This window comes from Ovis aries, chromosome 2, assembly GCF_016772045.2.
Source record: "Ovis aries strain OAR_USU_Benz2616 breed Rambouillet chromosome 2, ARS-UI_Ramb_v3.0, whole genome shotgun sequence".
In the NCBI taxonomy this organism is placed as follows: Eukaryota; Metazoa; Chordata; class Mammalia; order Artiodactyla; family Bovidae; genus Ovis; species Ovis aries.
In genome coordinates this window covers 188,568,075-188,589,210 of record NC_056055.1, presented here as the reverse complement: position 1 = coordinate 188,589,210, position 21,136 = coordinate 188,568,075, and the positions used below count along the sequence as shown (strand labels likewise).

General features: G+C 39.6%; 1 pseudogene; it reads right to left on the bottom strand.

Moving 5' to 3' along the window:
* The window catches only part of LOC101121835 (immunoglobulin superfamily DCC subclass member 3-like), a 96,985-nt pseudogene extending 76,160 nt beyond the window's left edge, over positions 1 to 20,825 (bottom strand).
* Between the last annotated feature and the right edge of the window lie 311 nt (positions 20,826 to 21,136).

Sequence of the window (21,136 nt, the reverse complement as noted above, 5' to 3'; positions counted from 1 at the left end):
GACATAATCACCTGTTTCCATATTATTATTTCTTCTGATTAATCGAAGAAATTACACCTGCTGTTCAGATATGCTAAGTCATTTCAGTCATGTCTGACTCTGCAATGCTATGGACTGTAGCCTACCAGACTCCTCTGTCCATGAATTTCCCAGGCAAGAATGCTGGAGTGGGTTGTCATTTCCTCTTCCAGGGGATCTCTGTATCCAGTGATTGAACTCCTGTCTCCTACAGTGCCTGCATTTCAGGCGGATTTGTAATGTGACAGGAACAAGATTTGGAGTTACCAGTCAGGATTTAAATCTTGTACTCAGTTGTCACATGACTTTGGATTACTTAGTTACTTACTTTGTTAATCTTGCTTGTCTAATCTGTAAACTAGGTGCTGGTATATGATTCCCAGGTTTTAAAGATTAAATAAATGTATATAAATGTATACATGTATAAACTAATGTATATAGCATATGGCATAGTTCTAATCATATTGCACACAGATTCTTTACTATCTGAGCCATCAGGGAAGCCCCACCAATCACATAGTAGGAATTATTATTATTATTTTTTTTAAATCTTACAGACACCTTTGGAGGGCTTTGCAGTGCTGTTTCCTTCTGCCTACTTTTATTTTATTTATTTTTATTTATTTTTTTTATTTTTTTTATTTTTTAAATTTTAAAATCTTTAATTCTTACATGCATTCCCAAACATGAACCCCCCTCCCACCTCCCCTCCCCATAACATCTCTCTGGGTCATCCCCATGCACCAGCCCCAAGCATGTTGTATCCTGCATCAGACATAGACTGGCGATTCAATTCTTACATGATAGTATATATGTTAGAATGCCATTCTCCCAAATCATCCCACCCTCTCCCTCTCCCTCTGAGTCCAAAAGTCCGTTATACACATCTGTGTCTTTTTTCCTGTCTTGCATACTTCTGCCTACTTTTAAAACCAAGAGGCCCTTGGCATAGGTTCACCTTGGAATGACTCATGGTCATCAGATAACTTCTTTCTTTGAAGTCCTCTATCAAATACTGTCAATGTAATTCAAGGGGCAATTAATCACTTACTACTTATGACATCTGTTCTCCTGTTGTCTTGTACTGCTAATCAGCAGCTTGATTTTCAAATTAACTGTTGATGACTTTCTTACCTCTCAATTTATAAGCACCTTGAAAGCCGAGACTGCTAAGTATTGTCTTTCCAGTAAAGTTTTAGCAAATATAATAAATGGGAAAGCATATTTTTGAAAACAAAGCATGCTTGTAAAAAGCTGTATTGAATAAATTACTCAGGGGCTCCAAATTTACACAGAATAGTTTGTCCCTGTGCTGAATATTTCCATTCAACTACAAGTTTACAATATTTAAAATTTTCTGTCATTGTGTGTTCTTTAATGTGTCTGCCTCAAGCAGTCCCTCTCCACTCAGCTTCAGGATTTCTAAATTGTTCTCTCCTGTAACAAATCAATTTACATATCAGTGAATGTATTTTATACAGCTTGAAGCTAACAAATTCTGTGAAAATAGTTTTCCTTAGTACCACATAGGACTTATAGATCTATTTTCTGGATGAGATTTACATCATTGTTTTTCAAATCATTTTGAAAGTGACTTTTCAAGTCACTTTGGTTACTTGTATTGAATCATTTGGAACAATTGTTAAAGGACCAGACCTCAGACATGCTGAAATATTCTGATTAATGGAATAATATGTAATAATAGCAATGTCGTTGTTTAATGGCTAAGTCATGTCCAACTCTTTTGAGACCCCATGGACTGCAAACTTCCAGCCTCCTTTGTCCATGGGATTTCCCAAGCAAGAATACTGGAGTGCATTGCCATTTCCTTCTCCAGAGGATCTTCCCAAACCAGGGATCAAACTCACATCTCCTGCACTGGAAAGTGGATTCTTTATCACTGAGCCACCTAAAAAGCATTCAAAGTGAAATCATTCAGTCGTGTCCAACTCCTTTTGACCTCATAGACTGTAGCCTACCAGGCTCCTCCGTCCGTGTGATTTTCCAGGCAAGAGTACTAGAGTGGGTTGCCATTTCTTTCTCCAGAGGATATACCTGACCCAGGGATTGAACTTGGGTCTCCTGCATTGTAGGCAGACGTTTTACTGTCTGAGCCACCAGGGAAGCCCTAAATCGTAGTTCATTTCAGTTCAGTCACTCAGTGTGTCCAACTCTTTGCAACCCCATGAATTGCAGCACGCCAGGCATCCCTGTCCATCAGCATCTCCCAGAGTTCACTAAAACTCACATCTATTGAGTCAGCAATGCCACCCAGCCATCTAATCCTCTTTTGTCCCCTTTTCCTCCTGCCCACAATCCCTCTCAGCATCAGAGTTTTTCCAATGGGTCAACTCTTCACATGAGGTGGCCAAAGTACTGGAGTTTAAGCTTCAGTATCATTCCTTCCAAAAGAACACCCAGGGCTGATCTCCTTTAGGATGGACTTGTTGGATCTCCTTGCAGTTCAAAGGACTCTCAAGAGTTTTCTCCAACACCACAGCTCAAAAGCATCAATTCTTCAGCACTCAGCTTTCTTCACAGTCCAACTCACATCCATACATGACCACTGGAAAAACCATAGTCTCGACTAGATGGACTTTTCTTGGCAAAGTAATGTCTCTGCTTTTCAATATGCTATCTAGGTTGGTCATAACTTTTCTTCCAAGGAGTAAGCATCTTTTAATTTCATGGCTGCAATCACCATCGGCAGTCAGTTTGGAGTCCCCCAAAATAAAGTCTGACACTGTTCCCACTGTTTCCCCATCTATTGCCCATGAAGTGATGGGACCAGATGCCATGATCTTAGTTTTCTGAATGTTGAGCTTTAAGTCAACTTTTTCACTCTTCTCTTTCACTCTCATCAAGAGGCTTTTTAGTTCCTCTTCACTTTCTGCCTGCCATAAAGGTGGTGTCATCTGCATATCTGAGGTTATTGATATTTCTACCGGAAATCTTGATTCCAGCCTGTGCTTCTTCCAGCCCAGCGTTTCTTATGATGTACTCTGCACAGAAGTTAAATAAGCAGGGTGACGTACTCCTTGACGTACTCCTTTTCCTATTTGGAACCTGTTGTTCCATGTCCAGTTCTAACTGCTGCTTTCTGACCTGCATATAGGTTTCTTAAGAGTCAGGTCAGATGGTCTGGTATTCCCATTTCTTTCAGAATTTATACAGCTTGAAGCTAAAAAGCATTATAGTAATAGTTATGATTATATAGTCACAACTGCCAAACAAGTAACAACAGACAACTCAAAGTTTGATAATTTTGATGGACTTAGTGTTTAGACAACGTACATTCCACTCCCTATCACTTGTGTACTTCATGCCTCTTCCTCTAGATTGCAAATTTTAGTGTCACCTTCCTTGCATGAATGGTAATATGTCAATTGTAGAGTCTGGATTAGAGATTAAAGGAAAAGTTAAAAAGAAGAAAAGACAAACAAATCACAACAGACAAAATTCTTGCTGTTTCTTTTTATGACACTAATTCTTTTATTTATTTATTTTTAAAAATTGATGTCACTTATTTGTGGATTTAAATTAATTATTCATTTCATATGTATTTGGTGGTTTCCTTGTCAGGCCTTATATCATGCTTTTCTCTATAGTTTTTCTCATTTTTTCTGTTCTTAATATATTATGGGTAAGCATACATATGGGCTTCCCTGGTGGGTCAGTGGTAAAGCATCTGCCTACAATGCAGAAGACCCAGGATCAGGAAGATATCCTGGAGGAGGGCCTGGCAACTCACTCCAATATTCTTGCCTGGAGAATCCCATGGACAGAGGAGCCTGGCAGGCTGCAGTTCATAGGGTCACACAGAGTTGGACACAATTGAAGTGACTAAGCAGCAGCAGCAGCAGCAAGAATATACATACATGTGCCTATTCGTACCCACACACAGCCCACAGTGTGTGAAGTCCATGCTATATACAGATTATAAACTAAAAGATTTGTACATGTCTATAACTGCTCAAATCTCACTAAAACTATCACTAATGATGGGAATCCAGTGCAGAAACTGAGATAAGCAAAATAAAGTAAGTTAAACAATATCACCCAGCTGGAATGTATCAGAAGAAAAATTTAAACTCAAGATTATCTTTGTCCAAATCCACACTATTAACTGTTAACTTCTTATAGAAATCTAAGACTTTTAGAATTTCTCCTCCACACAATATGAGCTGCTGCTGCTGCTGCTGCTAAGTCACTTCAGTGGTGTCCAACTCTGTGCGACCCCAGAGACGGCAGCCCACCAGGCTCTCCTGTCCCTGGGATTCTCCAGGCAAGAACACTGGAGGGCGTTGCCATCTCCTTCTCCAGTGAAAGTGAAAGTGAAGTCACTCAGTCGTGTCCGACTCCTAACAACCCCATGGACCGCAGCCTACCAGGCTCCTCCAATCATGGGATTTGCCAGGCAATAGTACTGGAGTGGGTTGCCATTGCCTTCTCCGACAATATGAGCAACACCTAAGTAATAATTTATATTATGTATGGCATCTTTCACCAAAAAGTAAGTTGATGTGTGTTGGCAAAGGAAAATAGTGTTATCTGATTTCTGATAGCTGCTTTCCTATGTATTGTAAGGAGTAAGAATTAAAGTGTTAAAAATATAGGTTAGTTGCTAGAAAATTTTTATATATAAAAATGATGTACCATCAATAAAGACATATTTATGTTTAATACAGACACCAATCAATGATCTTGTACTTCCTTGCCACTTCTCACCAAAAAGTATTTTGTATGTGCTAGTATTGATGATGATCTTGTTTGTAGAGAAACAATTCCTTTTGAAGTTGGCTTAATAGGCAACACAAATAGATAAAGAAAGAAACAGAAGAATTCTGAGAGTCATATGTATACTTTGACGGTCAAGTTGAATAATGGATATTAACACAAACTGTGTTATAACGAGTGAATTATGACAAATTCAAAAGCTTCAAATACATATTGCCACACATTCAGAGAAAGAGAGATGCCTAGCTATGTAAAAATAAATTCATAGGTGATATAACATTACAATATTTTGTGTATGCCAATGTCTTCATGTTTCCACGTCTATTTTCTTCACCTTTGCATGAAATCATCTTCCTCTCATATTTGCCTGATTAACTCCTGCCTATCCTTCAACAAACAGTTCAACAGCTCAGTGTTCACCTTTTTCAAGAATATTTTCAAAATCCTCAATTTCCTCTCCCATGAGTTTGGAGTGGAGGCTATGTTTGCAGCCATCATGAAATTACTAATTGGGGCAGTCTCCCAATACAGACCATCTATGCATTAAATATTGTCTACTATACCCTGATAAATATTAGAGTGAATTATCTCTGTGATTTTCATCTGTGTGGTTATAAGTTTCCAGAGGATGGGGACTTTCTATTTTACTAGGAACAGTGCACAAAATGGGTATTCTTAATTGTTTGCTCAAGATAGGAAACAAATAATGCTTGCAGACTTGAATTTCAAATTATTTCCTATATATCTCATATAATACAATGGTTTATTATACATACACAGATATGAAACACAAACAAACAAAACATGTCCATCTTCCTATACAAATTTAAACCATTTCCAAACAAGTTTCGGTCAAAATAGAAACCTGACTTAATAATGGAGAGAAGTTTGTCCTTCTACTTATTAGTGTTACTCCTAATTAAGTTCTGTTCTACATTTTTTAAGACAGCAATTTTCAAATTTTGGTTTGTCTAATGAGATCCCTCAAATGTGGAAAAGTATTTTTTGTATATTTTGTGAAAGTAAATAACCTATCCAAACCAGCAGTTAACCAATGGAAGGAACAGAAGTATGACCAGAGTTTTGCAGCATCTCATCACTTGGCAAAATAACTTGAGAGTGCCATACGTCGTTCGCCATATGTATTGTTTGCTGTCTTTTGGTTAAATGAAACACTATAGTGACCATAGTGTCAGTCGCTCAGTTGTGTCCAAATCTGTGACTACATGGACTGTAGCCCGCCAGGCCCCTCTATCCCTGGAATTTTATAGGCAAGAATACTGGAGTGGGTTGTCATGCCCTTCTCCAGGAGATCTTCCAGACCCAGGGATGGAACCCAGGTCTCCAACATTGCGTGCAGATTCTTTACTGTTTTGAGCTACCTGGGAAGCCCATAAATGAAACACAGACCCCCAAATAACACTTCAAAAGTCTTTTCCTTTTGCTCTGCTTTTTTTTTTGGGGGGTCCCTGTTTTGAATCATTATGATGCTAAATGATAGTTTGTGGAAAATCAACTCTGCCTGGACAGTAAAGAACTTAAACTTTGGGTTATTGTCCTGTGGTGGTAGGTACCATCTCTGTTTTTCTGTGTGTGGGTGTTTTTGTGTGTGCATGTTATTACTTTTGTTGTGGATTCCTTGGACCTAAACTGTGAGGACTCTCATTAGATGTGTACACTGTGTATCTCGAATGAAATTCTCCTTTGACACGGCAGCTATTCCTTATCCTCATAGAACATGCTCAAATCTTCCTTCTAATTAAATATAGTACTTACACATTTAATATCTTTCAATTAAAAATAAAGGGCAGAAATATATTCTTACAAACAGAGTACCTACCATCTGATGTCTAACATTCTAGAAGAAAGCAGAGAATGCCAAATCTGAGGGCTTCGTTTTTTTCCCACACTATTTTACTTGCAGCTGAGAAGTTCAGAGAATTCATGAATTATCCATGAATGACATAAATGGGTATTTGAGATCATCTAAATCTAGTTTTTCCCTAATAATTGTAGCTTCATACCCCTTTTACTGTAGTATATTCTAGTTATAAATATCATATGGATTTAAAAATATTATTATTGCATGAAACAGAAATAATTGGAAAAGTTGTTTGAATTTGCCTTTTTTCATCTTTAAAATGGGAATAAAATGGTACCTGTCTTATGATATTATTAAGTTGATTCATTTTATTACATTTTAAAGCATATAAATCATGCCTGTCACACAGTTAAAGTTGTAAAAAATAAATAATACTTAAGAAAAATATATTACAATTTTTCTACAAAGTTCACTTAAACAAAATTCTTAACATTTTTTGATGCAAAGGAAAATATACAATGTTTAATTACAAGTGCTACTTTGAATTTTTTTTATTTTTTAAGAGCATGTATTGTCAAGAAATGCATTTAAGTATAAATCACTATTTTGCAATACAGATCCAAACTTATATTAAACTATATACTGAACTTTAATCCAACAGGCAAAAAAGTGCTTTCAGTTGTTTTTAATTCTCTTTTTGATGTTTAGAGTTCTTTTTATAAACCATAAAATTAAACATATTCTGTTTGATTTTAGAAGCATTTGCTTAGAAATATGTTATAGATTAATTGTATTCTCATTAAAAAATTTGACATAATTGTCTTTATATCTTCACTACCAAGCACAGATTTTTGTAGTACTAGAATCGCCCTGAATTAGTAAATTTGTGTGATCAAATAGATGAGTCTAAGGTAACTGTAGAATATCTTGAGGCAAATTTGCACAATTATCAACTTTATGCTCATCTTCAGTGTTATGCATTTGTACTCCTGATATTTTCCAAGTCTAATCACTGAACTCTAGCATATTTTAAAACAAAATGTAAAACTGAAGATTAAAAACAATTTATAGAATAAAACAAAAACATGACTCCAACTAATAAACTGTATTATAGCTCTATGGTACTGCTGCTTCTGCTGCTAAGTCACTTCAGTCGTGTCCAACTCTGTGAGACCCCATAGATGGCAGCCCACCAGGCTCCCATGTCTCTGGGATTCTCCAGGCAAGAACACTAGAGTGGGTTGCCATTTCCTTTTCCAATGCATGAAAATGAAAAGTGAAAGTGAAGTCGCTCAGTTGTGTTCAATTCTTTGCGACCCCATGGACTGTAGCCTACCAGGCTCCTCCGTCTATGGGATTCTCCAGGCAAGAGTACTGGAATGGGTTGTCATAAGTAGACACATTTAGTAGATGGAATGAAATCGGTTCCCAAGTTATTGAATAAATGTATGAGTGAAATGAGTTGATACCCCCAGTTTAGTTGCCTACATCCAAGTATGCCTGAAGTTCATGTTCTCTTATCAGAGGCATATTAATGCCAGGTTCCATTCTCATCTATACCCATCTTTTGAGCACCTACCACAGTTTATGGCAGTGATCTATGGGTCTCCAAAGCAGACAGCACTGTTTAGTGTTACAGTTTTCCTGTGGTTACCAAAACACTCCACAGTGTTGTCGAAGACTAGAAGTTATGTATATAATGGTGGCTTATGCAATCTGATTGTAACATGATCTGAAATTTTGACACACTGCAATTTAAAATATTACTGTGTGGCTGAGTTTATAGATTTTAAACTGGTTATCACTTTTTTTTTTTTTTTTTGGTCAATAAGTGCTTATATTTCACCCAAGATGCTATTGCAGGTAACCATCAAACTGCTGTTTTCAGATATACAAAATTGAATAAAAGCATTTTAGCACACTGCATTACTATACATAGAAAACTGGTGAATATCTTCAGACACTAAGACTAGGAAATAAAATAAATTAACAACATTTGTTAATATGATTATGTATTACTCAGCAGTAACATGCTGCCTTTAATTGGTGAACCTCCTTCCCTCAGCCATTTTCTACCTGCTTACTCAGCACTAGCAAAATAATTCAGATAAAAGTTGGGAAGGGGAATTAAGGCAGGTGTGAGAGATCCTTTAGTTATCTGATTAATCAAAAGAAGGATTTAAGTAATTTTCTGCCTGGCTAGAAACTAGAAAAGTGAAGAAATGAGCCAACCTCCATGTGCAGGCAATGACCTTGTTACTGACTGAATTATGTGCTCAAAAAATCTATATGGGCTTCCCAGGTAGCACTAGTGATAAAGAACCTGCCTGCTAATGCAAGAGACACATAAGACACGTGAATTTGATCTCTGGGTGGGGAAGACTCCCTGTAAGAAGGCATGGCAACCCAGTCCAGTGTTCTTGCCTGGAGAATCTCATGGACAGAGGAGCCTGGCAGGCTACAGTCCGTAGGGTCCAGTACACGACTGAAGTGACTTAGGAGGAATGCGTGATCTTCCTTCACTAGAAAGAACATGTCAAATAAGTCTAATCCATATTGTGGGTTTTCCAGGTGGCTCACATGGTAAAGAACCCACCAGCAATACAGGAGACCCTGGTTTGATCCCTGAATCATGAAAATCCCCTGGAGAAGGAAATGGCTACTCCTTCCAGTATTCTTTCCTGGAGAATTCCTCATAGTCCATGCGGTGAAAAAAAGTTGAACACAACGGAACAACCAACACTTTCACTTTCAAAATCTGTATATTGAAGCCCTAACTAAGGCAAATATATTTGAAGATGGGGCCTTGAGAGAGCTAACTAAGAAAAATGAGGTCATAAGAGTGGGTTCAGAATGAACAAGGGATTGATATCATTGTCAGAAGAAGAAGTTAGTTAGCTAGTTCAGTCGCTCAGTTGTGTCCGACTCTTTGCGACCCCATGAATCGCAGTAGGCCAGGCCTCCCTATCCATCACCATCTCCCGGAGTTCACTCAGACTCACGTCCATCGAGTCAGTGATGCCATCCAGCCACCTCATCCTTTGTCGTCCCCTTCTTCTCCTGCGCCCATCGCTCCCAGAATCAAAGGCCTTTCCAATGAGTCAACTCTTCGCATGAGGTGGCCAAAGTACTGGAGTTTCAGCTTTAGCATCATTCCTTCCAAAGAAATCCCAGGGTTGATCTCTTTCAGAATGGACTGGTTGGATCTCCTTGCAGTCCAAGGGACTCTCAAGAGTCTTCTCCAACACCACAGTTCAAACGCATCAATTCTTTGGCGCTCAGCCTTCTTCACAGTCCAAGTCTCACATCCATACATGACCACAGGAAAAACCATAGCCTTGACTGGACAGACTTTAGTCAGCAAAGTAATGTCTCTGCTTTTGAATATATTATCTAGGTTGCTCAAAACTTTTCTCCCAAGGAGTAAGCGTCTCTTAATTTCATGGCTGCAATCACCATCTGCAGTGATTTTGGAGCCCCCAAAAATAAAGTCTGACACTGTTTCCACTGTTTCCCCATCTATTGCCCATGAAGTGATGGGACCGGATGCCATGATCTTCATTTTCTGAATGTTGAGCTTTAAGCCAACTTTTTCACTCTCCTCTTTTACTTTCATCAAGAGGCTTTTTGGGTCCTCTTTGCTTTCTGCCATAAGGGTGGTGTCATCTGCATATCTGAGGTTATTGGTATTTCTCCTGGCAATCTTGATTCCAGCTTGTGTTTCTTCCAGTTCAGTGTTTCTCATGATGTACTCTGAATATAAGTTAAATAAGCAGGGTGACAATATACAGCCTTGACGTACTCCTTTTCCTATTTGGAAACAGTCTGTTATTCCACGTCCGGTTCTAACTGTTTCTTCCTGACCTGCATATAGGTTTCTCAAGAGGCACGTCAGGTGGTCTGGTATTCCCATCTCTTTCAGAATTTTCCACAGTTTACTGTGATCCACACAGTCAAAGTCTTTGGCATAGTCAATGAAGCAGAAATATATGTTTTTCTGGAACTCTCTTGCTTTTTCCATGATCCAGCGGATGTTGGCAATTTGATCTCTGGTTCCTCTGCCTTTTCTAAAACCAGCTTGAACATCAGGAAGTTCACGGTTCACGTATTGCTGAAGCCTGCTTGGAGAATTTTGAGCATTACTTTACTAGCGTGTGAGATGAGTGCAATTGTGCGGTAGTTTGAGAATTCTTTGGCTTTGCCTTTCTTTGGGATTGGAATGAAAACTGAGCTTTTCCAGTCCTGTGGCCACTGCTGAGTTTTCCAAATTGGTTGGCATATTGAGTGCAGCACTTTCACAGCACCATCTTTCAGGATTTGAAACAGTTCAATTGGAATTCCATCACCTCCACTAGCTTTGTTCATAGTGATGCTTTCTAAGGCCCACTTGATTCACCTTCCAGGATATCTGGCTCTAGGTGAGTGATCACTCCATCATGATTATCTGGGTTGTAAAGATCTTTTATGTACAGTTCTTCTGTGTATTCTTGCCACCTCTTCTTAATGTCTTCTGCTTCTGTTAGGTCAATACCATTTGTGTCCTTTATCGAGGCCCTGTTTGCATGAAATGTTCCCTTGGTATTTCTAATTTTCTTGAAGAGATCTCTAGTCTTTCCCTTTCTGTTGTTTTCCTCAATTTCTTTGCATTAATTGCTGAGGAAGCCTTTCTTATCTCTTCCTGCTATTCTTTGGAACTGCATTCAGATGCTTATATCTTTCCTTTTCTCCTTTGCTTTTCACTTCTCTTCTTTTCACAGCTATTCGTAAGGCCTCCCCAGACAGCCATTTTGCTTCTTTGCATTTCTTTCCCATGGGGATGGTCTTGATCCCTGTCTCCTGTACAATGTCATGGACCTCATTCCATAGTTCATCAGGCACTCTATCTATCAGATCTAGTTCCTTAAATCTATTTCTTACTTCCACTGTATCATCATAAAGGATTTGATTTAGGTCATACCTGAATGGTCTAGCGTTTTTCCCTACTTTCTTTAATTTAAGTCTGAATTTGGCAATAAGGAGTTCATGATCTGAGCCACAGTCAGCTCCTGGTCTTGTTTTTGTTGACTGTATAGAGCTTCACCATCTGCGGCTGCAAAGAATATAACAATCTGATTTCAGTGTTGACCCCCTGGTGATGTCCATGTGTAGAGTCTTCTCTTGTGTTTTTGGAAGAGGGTGTTTGCTATGACCAGTGCATTTTCTTGGCAAAACTCTATTAGTCGTTGCCCTGCTTCATTCTGTGTTCGAAGGCCAAAATTTGCCTGTTACTCCAGGTGTTTCTTGACTTCTTACTTTTGTATTCTAGTCCCCTATAATGGAAAGGACATCTCTTTTGGGTGTTAGTTCTAAAAGGTCTTATAGGTCTTCATAGAACCATTAAACTTCAGCTTCTTCAGCATTACTGGTTGGAGCATAGACTTGGATTACTGTGGTATTGAATGGTTTGCCTTGGAAACAAACAGATCATTCTGTCCTTTTTCAGATTGCATCCAAGTACTGCATTTCAGACTGTTTTGTTGGCCATGATGGCTACTCCATTTCTTCTGAGGGATTCCTGCCCTCAGTAGTAGATATAATGGTCATCTGAGTTAAATTCACCCATTCCAGTCCATTTTAGTTCGCCGATTCCTAGAATGTAGACATTCATTCTTGCCATCTCTTGTCTGACCACTTCCAATTTGCCTTGATTCATGGACTTAACATTCCAGGTTCTAATGCAATATTGCTGTTTACAGCATTGGACCTTGCTTCTATCACCAGTCACATCCACAGCTGGGTATTGTTTTTGCTTTGGCTCCATCCCTTCATTCTTTCTGGAGTTATTTCTCCACTGATCTCCAGTAGCATGTTGGGCACCTACTGACCTGGGGAGTTCCTCTTTCAGTATCCTATCATTTTGCCTTTTCACACTGTTCATGGGGTTCTCAAGGCAAGAATACTGAAGTGGTTTGCCATTCCCTTCTCCAGTGGACCACATTCTGTCAGACCTCTCCACCATGACCTGCCCGTCTTAGGTTGCCCCATGGGCAAGGCTTAGTTTCATTGAGTTAGACAAGGCTGTGGTCCTAGTGTGATTAGATTGACTAGTTTTCTGTGAGTATGGTTTCAGTGTGTCTGCCCTCTGATGCCCTCTTGCAACACCTACCATCTTACTTGAGTTTCTCTTACCTTGGACATGGGGTATCTCTTCAAGGCTGCTCCAGCAAAGCACAGCCACTGCTCCTTACCTTGGACGAGAGATATCTCCTCACTGCTGCCCTTCCTGACCTTCAAAGTGGGATAGCTCCTCTAGGCCCTCCTGCGCCCGTGCAGTCACAGCTCCTTGGATATGGGGTGGCTCTTCCCGGCCACCGCCCCTGGCCTTGGGCACAGGGTGACTCCTCTCGACAATCCTGCACCATCACAGCCTGGCACTCTCGGCCGCTGCCCCTGACCTCGGACGTAGGGTAATTCCTCCAAAGTAGACTTCCTAGTTGTTAATTCCATTGATTCAATTAGAGTACAATCTAGTGTTTTGTTTGTTGGAAGAGTCTCAACAGTTGCCACAAGCCAGAAGATTAAGATTACATTTGGGAGATCAACTCTTTACCAAGACATCTGTAAATTTAAATATTTGGGGTTTCTTTTTTTTCTCCATTTGTTCAGTCAATCTATTCCTATAATTGGAAAATAAATTCTCTTGCTTGTAGAGTTAGAGCTATCTTGATTCAATTCTGGGTCCATACCATCTTTATGTTTTAAAGTTAATGTGAATTAAGTTTCAGACTGTATCTGCCAAGACTAACACACCACTTCACACTTCTGATCAGTGAAGACCTTATAGGAACCTAAAGCCCTACCTATCACCTGTCTCCTACCATATGGAAAGTAGCATTTTCTCCAGTTGTCAAGAATCTAGAGACAACGGTTCTTTGAGAGGTTACAGTTGTCCCATCTCACAGTCTCAATAAATTCAGACAAGTTAAAGCTAGAAGATGGTAGAGAATTCTATTGCAAGCAGGCAAAGAAACTACAAAAAGAATGCCTTTATTTATCTTACTTTTAGTGTGCTCAAAAGTAGCTACAGGAGGCATTTCTGTTGTTGTTAGGAGAGTGGCAAGTGAAGGCAGTAGTCAGTAGGAGTTAGTGAAGAGGCAGAGTCTGTGATGAAGAATCAAATATTGATTTTGACACAGAGGAGTAGGTATTTTGGAATCAGTAACTGTGGCTGCCTCAGGGAGTCATGTGGAAGAAGCCCACTGGGAGTTCGGAAAATGCCAGGACCCAGCCACAAGTAAACCAAATCCAAACAACTGGGTAAATATCACCCCAGAATGTTTTCAGTTTCAGCTGTCACATAGTCAGCAGTGTCAATGGCAGGGTTACCAGAGGAAAAAGAAAGGAATAAGAAACTATGACAATAGGACAAATCAGCATTTTTGTGTCCAATTAGTGGTAATAACTAAAGAAGAGAAATTTTGGGAAGATATTCTATCAAACTGATAAAAGAAATAATACAATGGATGGACCTTGATATTATCACTAAGTAAGTCAGAAAGAGAAAACACAAATACCACTTATATATGGAATTTAAAATATGACACAAATGAACTTGCCTATGAAACAGAAACAATCTCACAGACAAAGAGCAGACTCGTGGTTGACAAAGGGAAGGAGTAGGCGGGGGAGGAAGGATTAGGGGTTTGAGACTAGCAGATCCAAACTATTATATATAGAATGAACAAATAACAATATGAAAAGGAATGTATGTATGAATCACTATTTTGCACAAAAATTAACACAGCATTGTAAATCAACTATCATTCAATAAAATTTAAAAAGATAATTATGCCAAACTGAAAACTCACAAAAATCAAAATACAAAACTATCATGAAAAACACCTATGTAACTGAAATAATAGGTGATTATACTCCAGTTCTCTTGCCTGGGAAATCCCATGGACTGAGGAGCCTGGTAGGTTACAGTCCATGGGGTTGCTAAGAGTCGGACACGACTGAGTGACTTCACTTTCATTTTTCACTTTCATGCATTGGAGAAGGAAATGGCAACCCACTGCAGTGTTATTGCCCAGAAAATCCCAGGGACAGAGGAGCCTGGTGGGCTTCTGTCTATGGGGTCGCACAGAGTCGGACACAACTGATGCAACTTAGTAGCAGCAGCAGGAGCATATCCTAAGTATTGTAATCGAAATGAAAGCACATATTATGAGTTCTTTCACACCTTTAATCATGAGATGTTAATGAATTAATCTACACGAATCTTTTACCCAAGAGACCCACTGTCTTTCATGACCTCTACAGAGTACACAAACTCAGAATTGTGGTCAGACGTAGAAATCTATTTTTATTTAAGTGCACCATCCTCAACCTCCAAATTGAGGATGAATGTGAATAAAATATGTACTCTATACATTCCTTACTGTTTAAGTATGATGTGTCTTTTTTCTCACAATCTATAAAAATAATTGTGACTAATTACATCCTGCAGTTTCTAGCAGTATTCTAAGTATTACTTCTAGATGTATTACAGATATTTTACATAAGCTAAATATGGTAAGTATCCTACAAGCAAACACGTTCCATTGCAAGAGCACATTCATAAATCTAATTTGTTTGTAAGTCCAACAGTGTTAGCCTAGGTATCCAACTACTCTAATTGGCTATATAGTACTGTACTATAATAAATTTATAGTACTTTTCACACAGATAATATATTAAAAAAAAAACAGAAAAAATTAATCTCATGGTAAAATACTTTGAAAATGTACTATAGAATAGCCAGCACACAGGGGCTGGCATCAAGTGAACAGGCAAGATGAGTTACCAACTGGAAGAGGGAGGTGGGAGATGGTAGAGCTGAAGGACTATAAGAAACAGGAGATGGAGGGTAAGCTGCAATTCCATTCACTCCTGATTTGAAAACACAGGTTCTGTCCGGTTCCTTGCTGGATTCAATTCTATCTACCCTCTTGAAAGAATGATCCAATAATATCTGGATTGTGGGTCTTTTTTCTCATCATAGGTGACATGGTAGCAAGTAGCAATGGATTGCATTCTAAATGGCTGTTGCAAGTTTCATGTACCATTCTACATTCAGGTTCTATGTCTCAAAAACTAACAGTACCTCCTCAAATAAAGAAAATCTTGCCATTTCCTGCATGGTGAATCTCTTTGGTTCATCAGTTACTTCTTCTTCTTCTTCCCTCTCTTTGTCTTTTCTCTTGTAATGTACACAAAAGCACAACCACTTGCAAAGGATGCATGTCTTGATAATATAAGCCACGCACGTGAAAGGACACTTGAACACATATTAGCATCTTTGTAAGTTTGCAACTTGAAAGTTCATATGTAGGGGACTAACTGTGAATGGTTTCCAATAAGACAATATTTAGGAGCTAAGTTATCCAGGGCTTTAATGACCCTTTGTGTGTGCTGACTTCAGTACTCTATATATCACAATCTCATCTTCAAAGACTTGCTCTAGTCCTCAGCCATTTATAGAGAATTTTGTAGCTATTAAGTCCTGTAAATATGTTTTATTTTTCTTCCAAAATCTCACTACCCTTAGAATAAATTCTTCTATCAAAAATTTGCTTTCTCACTTCAGAATGGACATGTGAGTAGCTCAGCAACCCACCTCGCAGTGAAGTGAAAGTGAAAGTGTTAGTCACTCAGTCATGTCCGACTCTCTATGACCCAATGTGCTATAGCCTGCCAGGCTTCTCTGTCCATGGGGATTATTCAGGCAAGAATACTGCAGTGGGTTGCGAATCCCTTCCCCAGGGGACCTTCCCAACTCAAGGATTGAACCCAGGTCTCCCGCATTGCAGACGGATTCTTTACCCATCTGAGTTACCCCCTCCCTGCTTCTCCCAGTGAAACAACCATTTCCTAAGAGCACATAGACAATGAAGAAATGTTTAATCAAGAAAATCTACTAAATATGTATAAGAATAGTAAAAATTTGTTTGGGAGAGAGAGGTAATTTAAGCCATGATCTACCCCTCTACCCACCCCCATACCCAACTCAGTGTGAAGGAAATTCTACTCTAGATGACTTTGACTATGATCAACGACACCCTGTTCTCCCAGCACCTAGTTTAGAGCCACGTTTTGTCTCCAGGAGGCATAGGCAGCCAGAATCTCTCGTCTTTCTCCTCAGCAGTGTATTGCATCTATTCTAGGTAGCTGGGACTGATCTCAGAAGAAATAGCAGTGAGTGGTGGCTTGAAGCAAGATCTTAGTTCCCTGCCCAGGAATTGAATTGGGAGAAGGCAATGGCACCCCACTCCAGTACTCTTGCCTGGAAAATCCATGGACGGAGAAGCCTGGTAGGCTGCAGTCCATGGGGTCACGAAAAGTCAGACACGACTGAACGACTTCATTTTCGCTTTTCACTTTCATGCATTGGAGAAGGAATTGGCAACCCACTCCAGTGTTCTTGCCTGGAGAATCCCAGGGATGGGGGAACCTGGTGGGCTGCCATCTCTGGGGTCTCACAGAGTCGGACACGACTGAAGCGACTTAGCAGCAGCAGCCTGGATAAAAACCAGGAACCCCAGTCGCTAGTTCATCAGGGCCTAGAAGGTAGAAAGAAAATTCCCTGGCTATTTGTCCTAGTGAAAAATGCATTTCTCAAGGAGGAAAAAAACAAAAACAGAGGCAAAGTTTATTATTAGAGATGCAGCGCAAGTGGGAAAGCACACACAGAAGCAAGGCAGAGAGACACACCTGGAGAGAAAGGGTGTAAGCATCCCCCCTAATGAAGAGAATCACAGAAAAGAGATGGTTAAGTCATTTATATAGGGCAGTTCTTCTGGGTCTTTGCTACCGTTGACCAGTTATCTGGTTTCTTTTTCCACACTTGCCTTGCCCTATGACCTTCCCTAACATGCAAGCACAACAGGTTTCCAAGATGAAGTCCAGCTCAGAGGCCTATTGGGAGGGGTCTTGGCATCACCTATTATGGGGTGGTGCCCCTTCTTTCTTCACCTCCAAGGAGCCTAGGATGGGAAATATGTGACCAAACAGAGTTTAGCATCTCTCTGTCCCAGCTATTACTGTTATCTTAAAGTGTCCAGTTATTTATCCTGTCCCTGTTGTTATTTCTATCTCAAACAGACAGGAGGCTGGTCATAAATATCTAGCCTGAAGACCACTTGCCTCCTGCCTCAGGAAATGCAAACAGCAGACTAGTTGAAAATGCCTTACCTGGAGCCCATCTATCTCCTGCCTCAGAACCAAGAGAATCCATATTTCCTCACCCACTAAACCCCCATTCATGGGGAAAAAGCTATAACCCAGGTGCAGCCATTTGAGAATACTTGGAATTTATTGTTTACCCCAGCTTCCTTGTATAATACATTAGTAGTTTCATTATGAAAGGGTAAACCAAGAAGATCAGGGACTCTCATCACCATGAAATACTCCACCTGTAGAGTAGCAGGTTCATCTGGGAGGAGCAGACCCTTGTTCCAGAGCTTCAGGCCCAATGCAATGACATAGGTATTCTGCCCAAGGACAAGGCATAATGGAAGAACAGAGATTTCTGTAGCTCTTCCTAAGGAGGTAGACTTTATTTAGAACATCGCTTGCAAAGTTTATGCTTAAGGAATATTTAGGTGGTAAGCAGAGAAGAAAATGTTAGTAGCTCTGAAATAGTGCTGGCAATAAGCAAGATGTAGTAAAACTGGCTCAAAATTATGCAAAGAGAAGTAGGAAAAGAAACAGCTAAGAAGTCCCCTCCTGAGACTGAGGAAGTCTCAGAGACAGGCAACACTCTGTCCACACAAAATTGCCACTTCAATTGGATTAGATTGTGGAACAATTTGTATCCCCAGGGTGTTTTCAAAAACAATAGTACAGTCAGTTAGCACTTTGTGGAGGGTAACAGCTGGGTTTCCATACCAAAAGAGGCAGACCATCTATAAGTTTCACTGGAATTTCAGAGATAGAACTCTCTTGAGAGAGTTTGGCTAAGACCACACTTATTCCTGTTGGTCAGATGACTGTGCACAAGCCCATCAGAAGTTACAAAGTGTGGGGGAAATAGGCTGCAGCCAAGTTCTTAAACAATAACAGGCCCTTGGGGTGAGGATGAGGACTAGGATGTGGTATCTAGAGAGTGACTACAATTCATTATCGAAAATGTCCAGTTTTCAACAAAAATAGAGACATGCAAAGAATAAGGAATTGTGATCCATAGATAGGAAAAACAAAATGCAAGCAATAGAGACTTCCTTTGAAGGTGTCAAATGTAGAACTTAGCAAAGATGTCAAAGCAGCTTTTACAGCTATATTCAAAGAAATAAAGGGATCTGTGTTTGTGTAATTGAATGAAGGTGATAACAATGTCTTATAAAAAGGAAAATAGCAAGAGCTAGAAATTACAAAGGGAACCAAATGGAAAATCTGCAGTTGAAAAGTACAATATGCTAATCAAAATGGGAAATTCACTAGGAGACTCTAGTAGATTTGAGCTGAAAGAAGAGAGTGTCTACAAATATGAAGATTGAGAATATACATTCTGAAGAACAGAGTGTGAAATGAAATACTTCCTGCCATATCAAGAGGCAAAAAAAAAAAAAAAAAGCCACAGCTATCTGCAATTTCTGGCCTCCTAGTGTGAATGCGTGCTAAGTCACTTCAGTCATGTCTGATTCTTTGCAACTCCATGGACTGTAGCCTACCAGGCTCCTCTGTCCATGGGACTTTCCAGGCAAGAATACTAGAGTGGATTGTCATTTCCTACTCCAGGGGATCTTCCCAACCCAGGGATTTAACCTGCATCTCTTATGTCTCCTGCATTGACAGGCAGGTTCTTTACCACTAGTGCCACCTGGGCAGCCCTGATGTGAATGAGGGCTCCCAAAAGCGAACACAAGGGCTGCAATCCAGCAGATGCCACCACTACCCCCAGGGTGCCTGCTAATGAGCTGGGGGTGAGGGATGCAAGAGGCACCTATCCACCTCACCTGCAACCCCTTACAGTGACAGGAAACAGGATTTGGTTCCAGATAGCTGAGATACATATGAAAGGAATGAATTCAGTGAGCCCAGAGGCTTCCATCTTCCCATACACAGAACGCTAAATTCCTTCACTTGATATCTTGTTTTCCTTGCTACTTAAGAATCTTCACTGTTTAGACTGCCTGCCTCCTTTGTTGCAAACTTGTGTATAGTCTAACTCCCTCTCCTACCTCCTGAGAATAATTTTCTCCGGGCTACTGTGATGCTGGTCTTCTCAGGTGGTGCTAGTGATAAAGAACCCACCTGTCAATGCAGGAGATTTAAGACATGCAGCTTTGATCCCCAGTTTGGGAGATCCCCTGGAGGAAGGCATGGCAACCTACTCCAGTATTCTTGCCTGGAGAATCCCATGGACAGAGGAGGCTGCTGGGCTACAGTCCAGGGTCGGACACGACTGAAGAGACTTGGCATGCCTGCAGGCACTGAGACGTTGCGTTCTGGGCTCGGAGTCCTTAACATCCCCACCAAATAAAACAACTCTCTATTTACAAGTTTTGACTAATATTTTTTTAGTTGACGAGAGAGAAAACCAAATGAAGAAAAATGAACAGAAACTCAGAGAAATGTGAAAACCACCAGGGGCATCCACATAAGCAAAATAGAGGCACAAAAAGAGAGGAGAAAGGCAAAAAGTAAAAATATATTTGGACACATAATGGCTGAAGTTCTCAACTTTTATAAAAATAACCCATCTGAACAACAAAGGAGTTATATGAACATCAAAGAGTTATACACCTAGACCCATTATTGGTAACATATTGAAGGACAAACAGAAAATTTTGCAAGTAGCCAGATTAGTATCACTCAGTTTGTACATGGAAACTCTGATAAGACTAACAGCAGATATCTCATCCTAACTATACTCTTCTTTCCCATATAAAATATGGATAAGCAGTTCTAATAATGAATTATTTATTTGAAAAATAAGACATGCCACATAAAGGTATGCTTCTAGATGACAGAGTGTACAAAGGTGCTTGATAACAACTCCCATAATATTTCTACCTTTACTAGATGACGCATATAGTTTTAATATATAAGCCACAAGTCTTAATGTGTAAGCAATTTCAGTCTTGAATACACAAAGAAAATAGAAGATAGTAGCAAACATATTTATAATGCAGAATGCATACAGTGAGTGCTAAGTATTGTACAAATTGGTATAGGCTATACTATTTTACTTACCGCACGGCAGACTTTGCACATAAAACTCTCTCATGGTTACCAAGATGCTATTGAAATTAAAATAATAATTTAAAACTTTATAAATTTATATATAAAATAATAATTTAAAACTTTATAAATGTATATATGTGAAACAATGAGAAAGTAGTCCCTCATTAGATTAGAGATTTCAACAAAATTTGGAAGCACAAGTCCCAGCTTGATAATAGACTATATCTGGGAGGTAACTGATCCATCCCATCTAAATTGAAATAGGTACTGTATGTTTTGTAATCCCAACTTAGATGCATCATTTTCTGAGAGTTCCAGGATCCCTGCACAAGCGACCACTAATGCAAAGCCCAG